At 42.4% G+C, this 7,906-nt stretch overlaps 1 long non-coding RNA gene across 1 annotated transcript; it reads right to left on the bottom strand.

The window, feature by feature from the left end:
* Positions 1-769: 769 nt before the first annotated feature.
* On the bottom strand, positions 770-1,547 carry LOC112185495. The gene is made up of 3 exons (XR_002930298.2): positions 1,519-1,547; positions 1,303-1,427; positions 770-821 (listed from the first exon to the last, which is right to left on the bottom strand). It is a non-coding gene; the product is annotated as an uncharacterized LOC112185495 (long non-coding RNA).
* Between the last annotated feature and the right edge of the window lie 6,359 nt (positions 1,548-7,906).

Genomic DNA, 7,906 nt, shown 5'->3' with positions numbered 1-7,906 from the left:
TTATACTTTTCCACATTTATCTCAATAAAACTCCCGATGCATGCAATAAGAAAAAAGGACCGACTAGCCCCGCTAGTCAAGAACAACAACAAAAGAACATGGGGAAAATGGGTTCACCATACGGGAATGGAGCCCCTCAGGCTCAACCTACCCTCGACTGCCACTCACACATAGATTGTGCGAGGAGGAGAACTAATAACCTCAACTTCCATTCATACATAGATTGTGTGAGGAGGAGAATATCACCTCGACTACCACCCACGTGAGGAGGAGAAAGCTACCTCACTGCCACTCACAAACACAAAGTAAGTGAGGAGGAGACCTATTTACATGACCCGCGTATGGTGAGGAAGGAGATCGTCCAAAGCCAGTAAATCTGTATAATTTCCCCACTTATCTCACGAAATAAGAATCCAAGTGTATAAAGACGTGACCCCGCACGCCAAGATCATCTCAAGTTCCAATATAAGTAGGGTAAAAAGAAGTATAAAGTTTTGCTTCCTCGAATTCTTATTTCGTAAATCTCTTAAAAAGCTCCAAGAGCTGAATATAAATATAAAATCAATAGTATAAATTTCCGAATCCGCATAAAACAAAATCCTCAAATCGAGCATAACGAATCTTAATTCAAAAGTTCAATCCAATAAAACATTCAATAATCCAAACCAAAATAAAATGCTCGATAAATAGTTGTTAAATCAATAACTTAAAACTTGCGGAATTTAATTTGCATGCATCAATTAAAATCAAAGGTCCACTCACAATAAGCGGTCAATCCTGACGTCGCTCGTGATTCTCCTCGTATGGAGACTCCTCTCGTCCTGTACGAATAACAATCATAAATATATATATAATCCACAGGACGGAATTTTAAATTTCACGATACTTATAATTGGAAATTCATAACATCCCTCTTCCCAAAATCCGACTCCTCAACTCTCTACAACATCCATCCTTAATGCTCCAACATTAAACTGTCATTGATGCAATACCTAGAGTGAATTCGAAAGGAATTCGGCGATCGAATTCACGATAATCAATAATTAATCATTTAAACTCAATTTGTAAATCCTCCAATTTCCACCAAACTTCATGCATTACGTTCTACAATCATTATAGGGTATATAGGATTAAAACGACAATTAAAACACAAGTCTACGCGCCACCACACGCTACCTACAGTGGCGGCGCGTGGGGACCACGCGCCGGCGGCGAACTCCTCCGATGACCACCAAATTCCGGCAACAACATCATCTCAACAGACCCAATCAACTTCTCAACTACAACATTGATCAATTTTACCTCCAAGTGGCCGAATCGAACCGGTGAAAATTTTCCAGAAAAGCTCAAGAACCCTAGAATCGGGTTCGATCGATTCCACCTCTACACGGCAAATTGAGAAGCAAGACCTTAGGCAAAATGATCTCCTGCAAAAACCGAACCTTCGATGTGAATATGGTGGCCGGAGGTGGCCGGAATGGCCGGAAATTGGCAAAATCCCCAAAACTGCAACCTTACCTTCCCGGCGTGAAATCGAGCTTTTCCGGCGAAAACTCCTCAAACCCAGGTCACTGGTATCACGAGCGGGTTGAGGCGCCCCTGTGGTGACCGGTTGCACGCCGGATGGTGGCCGGAAAGTGGGGAACCGGAGGGAGGAAGAAAAAACCCGAAGGAGAAAGGGGGAGAGTCGGGGGAGAGGAGAGAGAAAGAGGGGTGGGTTTCCGGATTTGGAAACCTACCCGGGTAACTTTCCCAATATATCCTAATTTTTACCATGAACAGTAAATTTCGTAATTCACTCATAACTTTTGCATACGAGCTCCGATTTTTACGTACCACATATACACGCACTCGGTTTAACGTCCTCTACAACTTTCATGAAGGAAATTTTCTCAAATTATTAACTCACAAAAATTCAATTTTTAACCACCCCCTAAACGTTAAAATTATAACCGCGAACGGTAACCATAAGGAATTCCATGCAACTGAATAACAAGGGTATATCAGATATGGGGTGTAACATTTAATCTCTTAAGGTCATTTCTGTCAAAATTTTTAATTTTGGCTAACAAAGTCTCTTCTCTTAATAATAGTATAGATATATATATATATATATATATATATATCCAGAGCGGAGTTCCACTTTGAAATTGCGGAGTGAACTTCGAGTTTTGGGTCGCTTTTAGGTCACATATCCACATCCCGACCATTCTGTTTTTAGGTACTAGTGTATAGATCATCTCTGCAAATTTTCAGCCAAATTGATGATCGTTAAGGCATTGATAACTGCCTTAAAGCTAGTACGGTTTAGGTTGGACAGATTCAGTTCGTCGATTGGTTTAAGGGAGTTAGATACCTTAGCGATCATCAATTTGGCTGAAAATTTGCAGAGATGATCTATACACTAGTACCTAAAAACTGAACGGTCGAGATGTGGATATGCGACCTAAAAGTGACCCAAAACTCAAAGTTCACTCCGTAATTTCAAAGCGGACCTCTGCTATGGATAGGATCTGTATATATATATATATATATATATATTTTTTTTTTTTTTTTTTTTGAGTAAAATGAGATCAGCACTTTATTGAAGTTGAAAGATTACAACGATACCAAGCCAATAGGCATAGAAAAGAAAATAAACAATGCGAAAAGAAAAGAAAAGATGCAAACCTTGCATTAGAAATACAAAGAATTAAAAATGCAAGAGCAGCAACGTCGAAACGCAGCGCTGATTTTACACTACGGATTGCAGCCGTATAGTGATTTCAGTAGTCGGTGGTTTGACTACCCATCGAACTCCAATGCACAATTTGACAAAAATCAACTTGGCGCCGGAATGAAGGCATTCTCCCACCTAAAGATCGAAGCCGGCCAAGGGTATCAGAACATGGCCATGTTGGTAGCCGATCTTTCACGAACAGATACCAAAGATTTGGATCCCGAATCCAATACCAGCAATGCATAGGAGCCCCAAACCATGGTATCAAATGAGCAACAGTCCAACAAAAACAGGGGGACGCAGCCCAAGCCCAACTCCCTCTTGGATCCCAGATCAGGAATCCTTGGCAGATTCCACCCGGATCCCAGATCCGGGTCCTTCTGACGTCGATAACAGACGAAATGGGATCGAAGACCACAAACTCATGGGAATGGACCACCAGGCCGGTAATCCCATTCAAACTCAGGCCCAGATCCAAGATATCAACTTTAGCCCAAGGTCCACTGGGTCGTCTGCAAGCACCCACCGCATCTCGACCTTCGTCCCTGTCGCCGGTGAAGCACCGAGTGTCCGCTATGCTGCCACACGATTGGGAGTCGAACAGCCAAAAGAGGTCACCTGCACCACCAATCGCCGACCCATAGAACGAACGCGCCCGTACCATACCCATACATGAACAGTCGCCTACACCGCCACGCCCACTGCGCCTACGCCGGAGGTCACTGCTGGCCTTGAAGCCAACGGAATCCCCACCAATCGCCAAACCACAAACCTGGTGCAGCGGTCTCAGAAGATCCGATTGGAAAAAGAATGAACCCAATCTTCTCGACCACAGCCTACTCATCGTGCCATCATCGCAGGGATGATTCGACCCGCTAGGACCACCTTGAGAGAGAGGGAACATATTCAACCCTCTACCCGGATCCCACTCCTTCCAACAACCACCGCTGTCCTCCTTCTCCGATCCAAGAGTCCTTTGGCTTGCCACCATGACCACACCAATGCCAAAACTCTCCTCAAAACCCGCTCGGCCATCGAGAACAACAAAAGCTAACACACAGAGACCGAAGCCTGAAATTACCTCCATGAATGGAGTAGGTTTAGGATGCGACGGCCAAGAGACGCGCCGCTCCACAAACCCTAGCAGAGCACTAGGGGCAAAAGATGTGAGAGATACTTGTTAAAAGTAGTGATTCTCTTTAAGTCTATATATAGTTTCTGCTCAAAAAATAGTATTATTTGTATTTTTATAGGCTATAACTAAAATAAAATAAAATAAAACCGCCTGCGGACGATAATACATTTATATATATCACTTAAGTCTATATTTAGTTTCTGCTCAAAAAATAAAAGTCTATGTATAATTATATACTCTTATTCATATTTTTATAGAGTGGTTCTATTCATACCTCTTAATTTGTTATTTGAACCTCACATAATTTTTGTAAAAATTTAATTCCCCTTTTACTCTTCTATCAAAACAGAAAAAAATAAATAAAACACCAAAAAATTGTCTTCTTCTTCCTCCCTCCCTCTATTTGTTAGAGCAACTCCAACAGATTTCCCATATTTTAATTTTTCTCTATTTTAGGGAAAAATGAGCCTCTTTTGCTCTAACAGATTCCTTATAACTATCCCTATTTTAGGGATAGTGAGGAAAGAGAAAACCAAATTTCTTATATTTACAGCAATCTCTAAAATTTTAAGAAAGAATTATGGGGATTTTAGAGATTATTGTAAAATAGGAAATTTGTTAGAGTTTGAGAAGAAAAAGAGGTTAAAGTTTTGATTTTTGCTTCCCTATAATACAGAAATTATAGGGAAGCTGTTGGAGTTGCTCTTACTTAGAGCATCTCCAACAGTGATAGCTATCTTCATAGTTAAAAGTAGCTAAAATTGAAATATAACTAGTTACTTATTGAGTTCTGCTCGAGTAGAATACCTAAATCCCAAGTTAAATTTAACTTTTAGTTAAATTATCTCTCATCTCTAGCTAAACATAGCTAGATTTTTTAGTTAAAGTTACATTTAGCTTTTATTTAGGTAGTCTATTGGAGATCAAACTTAGCTTAAAATTAGTTAAATTTGTTGAAGGATATTGACACTTAGTGTGCCTAGTCAAACTAGGATAAGTTCTATAGTTGTAATAGGAGAGGTTTCCTACTCCATGTTAGAATAGGAATCCTTGTACTCTTAGATTATGCACTTTGTAATCCCTATATATAGGGCTCCTATTCTCTATAATGAAATACACTTCTCTCATCAATCTCTCTCAATACCAATATACTTAAACACGTTATCAGCACGACTCTAGCCACAAAGCAAAAACCAAAAACAAAACCCGAATTCCTCTTCATCAAAATTGCCGCAGCACCTAGCCCCTTGCTAGCCCGCCTGCCCCTATAGCCCTCTAGGCTGAGCCTTTCACCGCAGCCCCCGCTGCCCACCTGCTCGCCCCCGCGCCCCTGCGCTCGCTGCTGCCCCGCGCACACCTGCGCCTGCTGCTCGTCTGCGCTCCCGTGCGACTACAGCTGCCCCGCGCACACCTGCGCACCCTGCTTCCCTGTGCACACCTGCGCACGCTGCTGCCCCGCCTACGCACCCGTGCACCTGCAGCCCTACACCACTGCTGCTGCCCCTGCAGTTTGCCTCCGCTGCTCCTGCACCACTACTACCACCGCAGCCCCTGCTGCCCCGCATTCGCTGCACGCCTCTACTAGGATTGCTTCGCTCCATCACGCCTGCATCGACACGCGCGTGATCCAAATACAAGTAAGTATTCAAAAGAGTAAGTTTTGAAGTTCCTATAATTCGGAATTTATATTTCTTCTTCTTTTCTCGGGGACTTGAAAACCTCCCTTCTTCTACATCCCACCTTTCTTATAACGTGGGTTCGATCATTGAAAAGCGGAATCGTGGGGATTCACGCAATTAACGAACTAAGAGCGTTCGTAAGACTTCGGACTAAGAGTGTCCGTAAGCATCGATTTACGACCATACAAACATCATTGTTTCGGTCTAATCCAATTTTCTTGGAAATCGATTTCTTGGTAGCATAGCTCGGAAATCTTAATATTTAGTTGTCGTGGAAGTTTTAACTCCGAAACTAATATATTTCTTCTTCTTATTTCAAGATGTCGAAACTTGACTTTCCTGCACTTACCTCAACTGGCTCGGAATATCATAGTTGGGCCACGGATGTTGAGCACCATCTCACTTCAAAAGGGATCCTACCCTTAATTCAAGCTCCTAATCCTACTCTCATATTTGAGCGTACGGCTACGAATAATGCCACCGCCCTCATCTTGATGAGGCGCCACATGGATAAATCACTCCGATTGGAGTACATGGCAATCAAGGATGCTAGAGAATTATGGGTCGCGCTAGAAGAGCGATTTGGTAATATCAAGGATACCCTCCTCCCTGACTTGAAAGTTCAATGGGGCAATCTACGATTCGCCGACTTCAAGTCTGTAGCTGAATATAATTCAGAAGTTCTACGCCTCAAAACCATGTTGGGGTTCTGTGGACAACCCGTCACAGAGCAAGAACTAATTGAGAAAACTCTCTCCACCTTCCCCGTCTCAGCAATTTTCCTCTCAAAGCAATATCGAACGGAATTTGATACTAGACGGATCACGAGATTTCATCAGCTCATTACTGTGATGTCTGTAGCTGAAAAACATGATAATATCCTCGTGAGAAATATAATTCAAGGCCTATCGGAACTAAGAGCGTTCATGAGGCGAATTATAATCATGCACCCAAAGGAGGGTGCAAGGAGCGGAACCCTAACGATAAGGGACATAACGGACGTTTTGGTCCATATAACCGCCCTACAAAGGAAGGAAACAGCCACAATGGAGCGGGAGCACGTGGCAACAAAAGCCAACGTGGGAGAGGGGGACACAAGGCCGCCGGCCATAGGGGTGGCGCCAATGTCCAACACGGACGCCAATCTCATCCTCATGCACAAGATGCATCTCAATTCAAGGGAGGAAATCGTAATGATGCATGCCATAGATGTGGATCTATTGAACATTGGTTCAAGCAATGCAATGCAAGCAAACAATTGGCTGCACATTACAAGGCATATAGAGAATTTCGAGAACATGAGACCTATCTTGCCGAAGATGTAGAAGAAGAAGGTGATGATGCACACGCCAATCTCACCATAGCGGACTTCAAATCTGACAAAGAATTGCACAAGGATGCTGTAGATTTTGATTAGTATAGTCCTTTACTTTTCCAAGAATCATGTAATGGCAATTATGCCTTAAATCAATAAAATGACTTATTGTATTAACTTTTTCCCTCTAGGCGTACTCAAGAGTACTTGTGATGTCTAGGCAAGGTTTGATCTGAGAGAACGGTTTTAAAAGTGAGCAATGCTCCACCAAAATCTCGCCTTACCTTACCTGGTCACAACCAAATTGAAATTACCGAACGGATTAAGTGACTACGATTTGTCTACTATTTGATTTTATATTGGATTAGATTTTAGTCAAGAAACTTTGATGTAATCATTGGCTATCATTAATAAAGTGTCGACTTATTTTATTCAAATGTCTTGGACATATTCTAAATTCGAACTTTATTTTTCAGTATGTTTCCCAGAGAGCTCGAATGCCTCGTGGACAGTGCCACTACACATACCATCCTTCGAAATAGACAGCTATTCCTATGGATGGCGCCTACTCGATCTTCTGTGACTACGATGGCTGGACCATCTCAATTGATTCATGGTCGCGGACCAGCTCAATTTATGTTGCCTAATGGCACTACTTTGAATGTCACCGAAGCTCTTTATGCTCCTAGGGCAGGAAGAACCCTATTGAGCTTCAAAGATATAAGAGCCAATGGTTTTCTTGTAGAAACACATTGTGAGAATGGCCAAGAGTTCCTTTGCATCACCTCTAATGACTACGGACATAAACGAGTATTAGAGAAACTTATGTGTCGCTCTAGTGGGTTGTATGCAACCACTATTCGAGTCATTGAATCCAACCATGTCATGAGAGATGATTTATGGGATTCCGACACGTATAGGCTTTGGCACGACCGTTTGGGACACCCAGGTCGTGACATGATGATCCGTATATTAAAGACTTCACACAGACATCCCTTTTTCAGAACAAAAGGAAGTAAAACTCGAAATTTGGATCGAGGAGGAGCACCTGCGCCTCA

Source organism: Rosa chinensis, chromosome 2 (genome assembly GCF_002994745.2).
Source record: "Rosa chinensis cultivar Old Blush chromosome 2, RchiOBHm-V2, whole genome shotgun sequence".
Taxonomy (NCBI): Eukaryota; Viridiplantae; Streptophyta; class Magnoliopsida; order Rosales; family Rosaceae; genus Rosa; species Rosa chinensis.
This window is presented reverse-complemented; position numbering and strand designations above follow the sequence as displayed.